Source organism: Taudactylus pleione, unplaced genomic scaffold, assembly GCF_031769625.1.
Source record: "Taudactylus pleione unplaced genomic scaffold, aTauple2 ptg000609l, whole genome shotgun sequence".
In the NCBI taxonomy this organism is placed as follows: Eukaryota; Metazoa; Chordata; class Amphibia; order Anura; family Myobatrachidae; genus Taudactylus; species Taudactylus pleione.
In genome coordinates this window covers 2,323,990-2,336,731 of record NW_028285011.1, presented here as the reverse complement: position 1 = coordinate 2,336,731, position 12,742 = coordinate 2,323,990, and the positions used below count along the sequence as shown (strand labels likewise).

The 12,742-nt window shown below is 42.9% G+C and overlaps 1 protein-coding gene across 1 annotated transcript in view; it reads left to right on the top strand.

Annotated features, from left to right (window-relative positions):
* Window positions 1–12,742, top strand: part of GABRA5 (gamma-aminobutyric acid type A receptor subunit alpha5) — a 168,087-nt gene that overhangs the window by 72,858 nt on the left and 82,487 nt on the right. The gene's annotated exons all lie outside the window — the stretch shown is intronic.

Below are 12,742 nucleotides of genomic sequence, written 5' to 3'. Positions count from 1 at the left end.
ACAGTAGTTGCAAAGAAAGATTTAAACAGTAATATTTAAAAGAAAAGATTATAGCTTGTATCTGTTGTATATGAGAGTGCTAATTATGTTACAAAAGCAGCAGCTTTCTTTGACAAGAGCTGTAAATTAATACACAGAACTAACAAGATTAAGCAAGATTAAGGTGGATAAATGCATTAAAACAATAAAAAATAAAGTATAATAGTAAACCTCAAATAGTAAACTACAATGTAAAATCTTTCATTTATACAAGCTATAATCTCAGAATACAAACTATAAAAGCTTTAGAATGTATATATCGGCAAAGATATTGCCTAAGTAAAAAATATTTAAAATGTATTTGAAGTCCATTTATCTCCTAACAATGGCAAACACTGTTTTTTTTTTGTATAACCAGATATACAGTCACAGGCAGTTTTAAAAATTAAAGCTCACTAGATGGCAATAAAGTATTTCTAATGGCATAGAAAGTGCCTAAATCTTGTAGACATGTAAGGATGTTTTTTATAACATTTATAAATGTTTATGTATTTTTAACTTGTTTTCAAAATAATAGATGACTATAGATGACAATCATACTTTTCACATGTAACGCTTATACCATATATACATTATTACAGTTTTTAGTATATATTTCGTTAGAAAGCTAATTAGAATGTAAGACTGTAATCCTTGTCTCTTTAAATGTGTTTTTGCTCCAAGGGTGTTGCTCAAAAGTTTTCATAGTGTTGTCCTCACTTCACATGGGTTTTCATATAGATTTTCTCTGTAACTGGTAGTGGGTGGGGTGCAAGCTATGCCAGTGCTCATAACAGTCTGAAGCCATGGCTTAGAGGTTCTTTATATATTGGTGGTAGTACAAGCCAGGGCCGGCTCTAGGGGTGTTCGACCAGTGCGGTCGCACAGGGGCGCCACCCGTAGGGGGCGGCCCCCCTCCCCAGCATCCCGATTTCAGCGGGACAGTACTGTCCCGCTGTTCCACGCGCGGGTCGAAGTGGCCCGCGGGTGGTCAAATCAGGAGCTGGGGACCCCCACCGCCGCAGCTGTGTGGCAGTGCTGGACCCCCTGAGAGTGAATGGATGGCGCGTGCATACGCGCTGCAACCATTCACTGACAGGAGAGGGCTGGGGGAAGCCCAGCCAGTGACGGAGTGCTGGGCTTTACCCCCAGCCTGACGTTATTTGAAGGCGTGCCATGTGGGCACGCCTCCAAATAACATCACACAGGGGGTGTAGTCTATGGTAATTAGGCCACGCCCCAAATCCAGTGCCGCGCACGAGGTTACGGCGCTCTCTCAAGAGCTGGCACAGGGTGCTCAGAACCCTGGAGCCGGCCCTGGGACAAGCAAGCTGAAGAGGCTAAAGAGGTTGGTTGATCTCCAACAACATAGCCAGAAGCATGCCATCATGAGATCATGCTGCTGAGATACACTTCCTAGGCAGCTGTACTATGTGGTGGCATGCAGCAGGTACTTCAGAAGAATCATTTTTTGTCTGTTTCAGATTGGCTCTCACATTACCTCAACATAACCACACTGCCATACACATGACAAAGTATTGCTTAGTGCAGTGATTCCCAACCTCGGTCCTCAAGGCACACTAACAGTTCTGGTTTTAGTGATATCCATGATTGTGCACAGATGGTTAAATCAATGAAAAGTTGCGTCAGGAAAAGATCTACCGTGACGCTTGACACTATGGACCTGATTCAGAGTTGTGTACAAAGATGCAGCTTCGGTCGCAGATCATAGCTCAACTGCAAGTAAAGAGTCACTGCTTGCGACAATGGTACTGGACCTTGACACATGTGCAGTGTGGCTCAGATGCATGTGCAGATAGCCAGGGGCGTAGCAACTGGGGGGAGGGGGTTGGAGCAGATGGGGCAGTTGCCACCCATGATTTCTGTTTGGTGGGCAAAGACTGTGTTTTGTCCCCCCATGAACTTCTACACAAAAGCTAATGGGGATGAACTAAATGAAAATGGGGATTATGGATGTATCTAGGGTTCCGAACGCCTCTGGAAAAGTAATGGACAGACGCCCCTCATATTTTCTTAACAATTACACACTGTACTTACAACATCTCCCCAGCCAGCCCTCCTTCTGTAACTCCAGCCAGCCCCATGTTTCATCAGCCAGCACCTCCTTCTGTCTCCCCAACCATCCCCCTCCTGCCTCCCCAGCCATTCCCCTCCTGTCCCCCCAGCTATCCCCCTCTTGTCTCCCCAGCCATCCCCCTTCTGTCCCCCCAGTCATCCCCCTTCTGTCCCCCCAGCCATCCCCCTTTTGTCTCCCCAGCTCCAGCCCCTGGCACGTGTGACATCACAGACAAGGCACATGTGATGTCATGACGTCACATGTGCTGCATCACTGCAGTTGCAACTTGCACTGAAGAGCCGGCCACAGCAAGAAGATAGTAAGTACTATCTGTGGGCAGCAAGGGCTGGATGTCAACCCCCCGCAGCACACAGGTAGTACTTACCTTCTTCTTGCTATGGCCGACTCCTCAGTTCAAGTTACAACTGCAGTGATGCAGCGTGCGTGATGTCATGACATCACACGTGCCTTGTCAAAAAAAACCAAAAAACTTTATTCACTCTATGTACTAGGTAGCCACCGGCAAGTGTCAGCAGCTGTCCGGCCCTGGACATCTAAGAGCCAGGGGCATACCCGGGACTCCAGTCCTTGCAGTCCCATCTTGATTTTACCCCCTAGCCATGGGAGGCACCTCTGGATGGCGCCCCCCTTCGGCCGGTGCCACTGGCGAGTGCCAATCGGTAGATACGCACCTGATGGGGGTGAAGCGATAATAGCTTTATTTGACTCACCAACTGTTGTTATTTCTGTTTACCAAAACTGAAGTTATCTTCATGTTTGTTCTGCATGCATTTTCTTCTTGCAAACGTTCATTTATTGTTTTCTTAGAAGCCCCACTCATTTTTCTATCACAATTTGCAGTAAGCATAAGCAGACACATGAGACCGGGAAGCTGTGCTTCCCACTGACTGTTCTTGTAACAGGGAGAGCGAGTGATTGCGGCCTGTGGACGGTTTAAAATGTTAACAGCAGTCTCATTGTTGCTAGATCATAGCACATACCAGATATTATAGCACATATCATAACCAGTGAGGAAGTGACTATAGATTTAAAAATACTCCCAATCAAATGAGATTAGGCTGTCAATGAAATCTGAATAAAAACTAGTTTAATGACTATGAAAAATTAAATTTTTTAAGATGAACAATTAAATGTATCTATCTGGTAGTTAATGATAATAATAATAATAATAATAATAATAATAATAATAATAATAATAATAATAATTATTATTATTTAATAATGTATAAATACATTTTTATTGTGAAATAAATGAAACTGGAGTTGGCCAACCCCAGAAACGCTGATGAAAATTAACATAGGATTGGGAATCTTTGTACATCTACAATCACAGTTGTCATAAAACCAGATACCAAACATGAGAAAAAGGGGCTCCAGGTCCTATAGTAGTCCTTGGCCTTTTGCCTACCCATGAACATTTTTGTTCCTACGCCCCTGCAGATAGCCGATAATAGCTCAACTGCGAAAACATCGGTATATCATACAACTCTGAATCAGGCCCTATATCTACACTAACCCTCATGCTCTAGGGAGAAATAAGCTCTATGGATGGACCTGATCACATAAAGCATCTTAAGTGCATCCAGTTGCAGTAGCAAGATGTACTACCTTATGCTACTGCGAGTGCCCTGTATCCATAGGGCTTCAAGTGGGAAGCTGCACCACCCTCTTTTTTATGTTCAAAGTTGCAATTGTCATCATTAGTATTGGCACGTGCACAAGCCCCATGCTAGGTGCAAGAGACAGGTTTCCCTTCTCCATGCACACGACTTAGAATAGCACAGAACTTTGCAAATAAGCTGCACCATTTGTCTTGTCATAGACTGTTTAAAATAAATATGCCTTTTGCTTGCATCGCTAATTATTATTATTAGCCTTTATTTCTATGGCGCCGCAAATTTTTCACAGCGCCTTACAAAGTACATATATAAGTGAGCAAGAAACCAGTGACTTACAGTACAATACAATGTAGGGCAGGGACAAGGTTTATATACATTGCTGCATTAGCGATCATAACACTCAAATAATTCAGCAAAACTACAATGCACGGGCACCCTGGACACTGGCACTGCATGCTACTGCTGTGTGACATTCAGATGCTAACCTGTGTAAAAAAAATGCAAAAGGCGAAGTTACAATATGAGAGACTCGAGCCATGCTTTCAGCCACGCATCTTAGTGCTAAATCTGTGCCAAATACTAATACTAAGGGGGTCATTCAGACCCGCTCGTGAGTGGCAGTACGCTCGCAAGCGGGTCGATGTTCCCCCACTGCGCATGAGCACGACGGAGGGAGCTCCGCGAGACCCGGCGAGCGACGGGCTCTCCATCACTCCGGGTCTTGCACCAAAGGGGGCGTGCTGTCGATGTTGATTGACAGCACGCCCCATTTGGTGGGCGTGCCTGCCAGACGGTGGCGTTCCCATGGGAACGCCTACCATCTCAAGCCGGCCCCACTGACATCACTAGTGATGTCAGTGGGAGTGATTTTGGCTCTGATAGAGCCAAAATCACTCCAGGGCTTGCGGCAGCGAGACCCTACTGCAGGGTCTCCGTCGCAAGCCCGATGGTCGCGATGGTCTCATCATGGATGCTCGCTATAGCTGTGGGTGGTAACCCACAGCTATGCGAGCGTCCATGAGGACGCTCCAAAAAAAGGCAGGAGGGCCCTGATTTAGAGCGAGCGCTCTGGTCAGAGCGTTCAGCTCTGAATCAGGCCCTAAGTTCCTAGTACACCATAGGCAACTTTGTATGTGGCTATGATGCAAATAAGACGCTAAATTTAGGAAAGAGAATGAAATACTGGAAATCACTACCCGTGGCAGAGTCTGAGTCGCACCATGTGTCTTGCGCCATACAGATGTGTCCTCCTACACTATTACTACAGTCGAGCCAAAACGCCCTTCTCAGCGTGCCAGGTCCCATGCCACTCAGCTTGTGCCGAGAATCTTTTTCGCCCTAAATTGATATATTTTTTTTGCAAATGGATGTGACAAAACAGCTTCACTAGACTGCACTGGTAAATTTGATATCCAACACTTGTATATCTGTGTGCGACTGTGTGAGTCTGAATCTGTATACGAAGTGTTACTGTATGATGCAGCGGCTGTGTCTTTTGTCAAGTTCCGTTGTGCTCTGTATACAGAGTCAGTCGCACACAGGTGTTCAAGCGTTGCCTATCAAATGGATCAGTGCAGTCTCGTGAAGTTGTTTGTCACATGTGTTTGCAATTAAGATGCACTTTTAGGTGAAAAAGACCAAAAAAACACAGGCTCAGCGCAAGATGAGTGACATGACCTGGTAGCACACTCAATTTAGACGTCTTGTGTGGCATTGTATATTGAGGCTAGGCACTGTATATGAGGACACATCTGTATGGCGTAAAAAGCATAAGTGTCTGAGGACACATCTGTATATGTGCTAAATGTCAGATTTGGTATTTTGTGATTTATTTCACAAAATATAACTATATACCTGTATGAGGACACATCTGTATAACACATCTGTATGGCGCAAAAAGGATAGCTGTATGAGGACACATACTCTATGTATATCTGTTAAATGGTAATTAATGGTTTATTTCTCAAAGCCTAACTATGAAGCCAACTAGAAAGGGATAAAAAAAAGAAAAGAAAAGAAAAAAGCTTGGGATCGCTATTCTCTACAGGTCGCAAACGTTAAAACATTTAGCATAAGAATATTTCATGCCGTTTATACACTCATGTACATCAGCTAACTCTCAAGCAATCGCTTCTCCTATCAGGCAAAGTGTTTGAATCTAACATCATAGAATCAAATCAGCACCAAGCAGGCAACCAGGAGACCCATTTAGTTTCATGCTACTGAAGGGAAAGTACATTACATTAAGAATGGTAAATGGATATCCCCATGGGACGCCATAGACTGCCTAGAGGATAACAACGCCTCGGCTTCAATTTAGTATTTTTAATTCTCTTCAGCCCTGTTGCCTGATGCATGCCACTTTGAAGAGTTACATTAACATGCAAACAATGCTGTTTAGTATTCTTTAGCAGACATAAACTAAAGGACAGATATTGTGGAAATAAACAAAAGGTATGAAATATACTGGCTCTGTGCTTCCAAGAGAAGACAGCCGAGGAGATTAAAGAATAAAAACAAAGTATATTGAATTTGACTTTTGCAATCAAACCATACTTATTTATTTATAGCCGATTTAATTTGTTTTGAAGTAAGCTCATAATTAATAGCTTTGTTCATATTAGTTTATCACAGACAGGGTTTGCATGCAATAGGCAAATGTGCCTGCAAAGAAATTATTAACATTTCTTATGCATTACATACAATTCCTGGCTTTACTTGTGTTTGAAATTATTTCATAGAAAAGACAAGCACCAGAGAATTATATCTGAGGGAACAATACCATTACCCAGAACCCAGGTGCAGTAAAACAAAAGTTAAAATTGAGCTTGTTCAATAAACAGTAGTTTGTGGACAAAACACAACGATTTTTATACAAGCTGAAAAAAGGTAACACTTGTCTTTGTTTGATGTCCATTTTCCAATAATAGAAGAGTGTCTGCAGTACTTAATCTCAGTATGCAGTGCCTTTTATTGGATGCAATGTGTGCTATGGGACCCTCCAGGTGCTTTATGAAGTAAACAGGAGGCGATAGTGAGTGAAATATATTGTGCATTATTTTCTTAGTCTCAGAATGAAAATTTAGAACATGCAGAAACCTATTTAAATAGTAATAAGGAATCCTGAATCCTACGTAATTGTTCACATATTAAATAATTTAGAGTTTTATATAAATCCAGCTGGGCAATAACCTCCCCTTCCCCCCAATTTGCTGCACCGTACATGCACACAATATTCTTCTGCCCAAATTTAGAGACTCGTGTAACAAGTTTTAAGAGGTAGGTCAGGGGCATGCACAGGAAAGAGTAACATGCCTACAGAAGATGCTTACAGAAGACGCAGCCTAGTTATCTCCATATATACCATTTAGGTGATTTATCCTTTGGCCATCCCTTAGGAATGGATTAAATACAGTATACAGTATGATTGATTCAGAGCCCCTCACTCGCACTGTGCATTCGCAAGCGGGCCGATGTTCTGCGTACGTGTATGCGCACGCTTCATTCTGCGCGTGCGCGAACTACACAATGTGATCGCATCCCTCTCGCTCGCCCAGCAAAGGCAGCCTAGGGTAATGAGTGACAGGAGAGGCCATTTGGGGGTGGTAACCGGGGCAGGACACTAATAACGGGGGGTTGGAGATGCGAACGCAGGCGTGCCAGAGTGTTTCAATGCCGTTTTAGAGGCATGCATAATTAACAGGTAGCGTCATAGTACACTCTACTTGACTTTTTTTTACACAGATTTCCTCACAATGCTTGCGGTAGGGTAAAGCTACCTCAAGCACTGCGTTCACAGCCGATGGTGCTCGATGTACCAATGTTTTAATACACTTCCTGGAGATGACGTGGTGCTGGTGGGTGGCTCTGCCTGTGCGATTGGGAGTACGCTCAGACAAAGTGGCCGCTCGCTAAGACATGGTGGGCATGCTTATGCCTTGGCGAGCATTCGCTTCCCGTGGCGTCACTTTGACAAATCTGCATTCGCATCCAGCGAGCGTACCAGATAGCGAACGGGTCTGAATCAGGCCCTGTATACAATGATGACAGTTCCAACACATATTATTACTGTTTAAAAAGAAAAATATATAACTCAACTAATTAATACCACCACCAAATGAGTAACCTATAACAGTGTCATAGTTAGGACAGGTTGCCAGTAAAGCAGAGGAATAACATTTGTGAGGTGCCCAGGGCCATAACTAGAAGTGTGCAAGCGGTGATGTCGCACAGGGTTCAGGGGCCTCGGAGCAGCGCCGTCACTGACCCACAGCACCTACATGTGGCTTGCAGGATGCCTGGAACAAGACCGTGCAGTCAGCACTGCACAGAGACGGCTGGAGCATCCAAGGGGCAGTCCTGGAGGCACCCTACAGCCTGTGGGGCTGCCAGCAGCAGCCAGAGCATCTGTAGAACTCTTAAGCAATACTCTATTTTCAAGAGCTGACGTTACAGATTTATGGGGCGAGACCACCACAGGGCAGTATAGAGCTCTGTTCTGGCCCTGGAGATGTCCATGCAAAATTAGTGATCAACACCAGACACTGCCAGCAGACAGGGCTAGTCACACTATGACAGGGAAAACCGCAGTGTGGCAAAGAACTGAGGGCCCGATTCAGACCCGCTCGCTAGGCTGCGTTCGCAAGCAGCCAGATGATTTTTGCAATCTGCACATGCGTACGCATCACAGTGCATGTGCGCGGACTAGTCCATGCGATCGGGAAGTGTTTGCTCGCTGTGCATAGACAGCTCGCTAGCTAGAGTGACAGGACAAGTCGTTTGTGAATGGTGACGGGATGGTCCATGTAAACGGGGGAGTGGTGGTGCGAACGCAGGTGTGCCTGAGAGTCTCAACGCCGGTTCAGAGGCGTGCATAATTAAGACGCAGCATCATAATACACGTCACATGGTTGAAAATCACACTGAATCACTCGCAGTGCTTGCGGTAGGGTATGGTCAGCCACAAGTGCTGCGATTGCATCCGATGGTACTCGATTTACTGATGGTTGCACACGCATCCTGGACATGACGTGGGAAAATGGGCATCTTAAGACAGGCTGGTGAGCGTCTGCATACACAGAGCGATCACACGCTAAGACATAGTGGACGTGCTATTGCCTTGACGTGAAATCGCAGTTTTGCATACTTTCGCTGCGTGTGAATGCATCTAGCGAGCGGGTCTGAATCGAACCCTGAAATCCCAAGTTGGATATAAAATATGTGCAGTTATGTCCAACCATTCCATTATCCTCTGTGTGAATACTTTGCAATCATTGCCCTGTATCTAACATTGGCTTATTTGTAAAAAATAGGAACTCAAGTACACACTACAGGTTGAGTCTTCAATATACAAAATGCTTGGGACCAGGAGTATATTGGATAACGGAATATTCCGTATTTTGGAATATTTGCATATCATAATGAAATTTCTTGGGAATGGGACCCAAATAAACACACAGAATGTATTTATGTGTTATGTACACCTTATACACACAGACTGCAGGTCATTTTATACAATATTTTCAATAATTTTGTGGCTCAAACAAAGTTTGTGTGCAACATAAAATTCAGTTATGTTTCATATACACCCAATACACACAGCCTGAAGGTAATTTTATACAATATTTGTAATAATTTGTGCCTTAGACAAAGTTTGTGTACATTGAACCATCAAAAATCAAAGGGTTAATTTTCTCAGTGAAGCCAAAAAAATTCTGTATTTCAGAATATTCCGTATTTCGGAATATTTGGATATGGGAGACTCAACCTGTATTACATTTGGAAAATTAAAAGAGACACCATTCTGGCCATGCTCCAGCATACAGTAATGAAACATGTATATACCTGTAGGCTGTGTGGGACAAGAGACTGGTACAAATGTGTCCTAACACACCTAGGGGTAAATATACTAAGATTCGATTTGGTCCCGAATTGCCCCGTTTTTCAACTCGGATAGGATAGGTCAAACACGGACATTTTTTTCTCTTAAAAAATTGGGAATTTACCAAGCTCCCGATTTTGACAGGATCATTTTGATTGATGGTTTATTTGGTTGATCCTGTCCATTCTGAAGTCCCGATTTAACCGCCCAAATTTCTCTCCCCGAACAAGCAGGCTGCACATATCTGAAATATGTGCAGACTTTATTGTTTTTTTTTGGTATTTTTAGGGTTGATTTTTTGTTTTGTTTTATTTCATACATACACACACATACCTACATTACCAGGAGTGGTCCCCTTGTCCAAAGTAGGCATCCAAGGTCTGCAGAAAACAAAAAAACAAAAATCGTGATCCACGAAACAGATACCTCCCATTGAAGTCAATGGTGGGAACCGCAGAATAAACTTTAGTAACCTGTGGCTCCCACTATTGACTTCAATGGAGGAGCCATTCATTGGCTGAGAGAGGCGGGGGCTCACCTCTCTCAGCCAATGAACGCTCAGATACGGCTCTATAAAGGTAGAAGCCGTGTCTGAGCATTTCATTCGGAGATATCAACTACTATCCTGCTTGGTATCTATTGCGTAGTTTGCAATTTTAGTTTTTTTGTTTTCTGAAGACCTTGGATGCCTACTTTGGACAAGGGGACCACTCCTAGAAAGGGTCCGGTGCTGGTTTTAATTATAGGGGGTCCCATATGCATTTTTCCCCCCTATAATTAAAACCAGGACTGGCCCTGTAGCCTGGTGCTGGTACCTAATTTACGGTGGAACCCTACATGTTTTGTTCCTGGCTGGAAAGTTCAGGGCTGGTTAGCCTTTTGGGGGTCCTCACGTCAGTTTCTTTTTTAAATTAATCATTAGAACACACTTGCCATTTAGAAACATACACAAATCACACTGATTTGTGTATGTTCGATGGCAACTTGTAGCTCAGGAGGTGGTGCATTTAAAACTTCTATTGAGTCCCCGATTTGAGTGTAAAACGGACGACTTTAGCAAAACAAATAATGGTAAATTAACGAATTGTATTAAAAAAATGAAAAGTACTTCCGATTTGAGCCAATGGTGATATCATTTCTATTGTTCAAAACCGCTGAATTTGCGGCATTAAACCACCCGATTTAAACCTGAAAAAATTAAGAAATCACCCGACTTTAGTGATAGTAAATTCCCGATTTGCCAAAAAGTGATATTTCCCCTGAAAATGCAACATGAATCTTAGTAAATTTACCCCCTAGTGTCAATACACCATAGAGCGTAAGATACCTGGTGCAACCCAGTCACTCCAAGAGGTGTAGCATACTGTATTTTGTTTAACATTTTGCATCTTATTTGCATTGCAGACACAGTGAAATACCACTCAAAGGGCCTGATTCAGAGATGGACGCTAATGCGATAGCAGCTGCAATTTCGTATGCAATGCAGCTGCGTAAATATGCTAATAGTTACAAAGCTTCCTTGAGCATAAAGACGCCCACCGCTCCCTTCTCATATACGTACGATGTTGCATACCTGCGTAAATACACATCGAGCAGCCATCTAGCCCTTGCGACAGGTCTGACCAGCTGCAGTCTCGGCAGCTCTCCTGACACGCAGAGGGCTCTCCGTCTACATAGGAGATTGCAAGGGCTAATGTATGCATGCCCATGTAACGGCATTTAAACGATACGCCTGTGTTTTATCAACCATCTCCCACTACCTCCCCCAAACGCTGACTACATGTCACTCACTTAGTGATGGATTCCTCTGTACATCCATAATTGCATGTGCAGTGCGGCTTATACGCATGTGCGATGGCAGACAATCGCTCAATCTGTGTACGTCATTGTCATTGGGTCCATCTCTGAAGCAGGTCCAAAGTATGCACCTATAAAATCGCAGATGAAGCACAATGGAGCTAGGTGTAATAAAAAACATGAACACACATCTGCAATCACCCTTTTTGCCTTACCCTATGTTTTGCATTGTTTGCAGTTGTTATCTTACCCTAAAGTAACTAAACAAAGTTTTGCATTTGTACATAGAAAAAAGACACCTTATTGGGCTATGCCAAGTTTCACTGAGTCCCCTTTCCACTCATATTCACAAAGTTAACCTATCTTGCAGAGCTAATAAATGCTTATCCAACAATCTAGACCTTTGCTCATGCTAAAACCCGATGGTGACTTCTTGAAAACATCTGAGAAAAATAGCAGCATTATGTCAAAAGTTAATCAGGAAAGACATCAACACTATTACTGTAACATCGATTTTTCTTTTGCTTTTGTACATGACACCCGCTGTTCAATGTCTTATTGCATATGTAATCCACGCTGTGATATGCCAAAGGTGAGGCAGATCTGAGCTTTGGAGCTGTAACAAACTAAATCCACACTATTAAAAAATAATAATACATGAGTAGACACTTACATTATTAAAGTTGTCATATTGTTATTAAAGCCAATGCAGTATTTATTTTATTGTGCAGATTTAAAAATGAATTTCAGTTGTTTTAAAGTCTTATCCGCAGAATAATTTATTTTATGATATTTGAAGTGTTAAAGCTGTCAAATAAAGCTTAGCATGGAGCCTCATTGTAGTCTGGTTCTGTTAGTAACTTCAAATGCATTTCTAAGATATTCCTATTACAAGATCAAATAAAATCCAAAAGTCTAAAATTGTGGGGCAAAAAAACATATGGCATTATTGCACAACAATTCCTTTGTAGCACCATAAAGACCCGAAGCTAGCAAATATTGGAAATGTATCAGACCACCCTCATTTTGCCTTTGGTGTTGCCGCAGCACAGTGACAGGTACCCTCTGTTTTATAGGGATTCCAGGATACATTCATTTCTCTGCTCAGCATATAAATGTGGTAGCAGGAGACATTTGGCTCAATGATAAGAGAGCTGTCCTCTGGGGAATAAGTGCTATGGGAGTAAAGGCTATACTTTATATGAAGAGATAGACAGAGAGAAGTTCTCTCATGTTAATACAGTTTGACAGCAATGGGAATTAACAGGTAAAAATCTGCCACATCTGCTTTTCTGTGTATCTGTATAAAAACCTGAAATACTTCAAGAG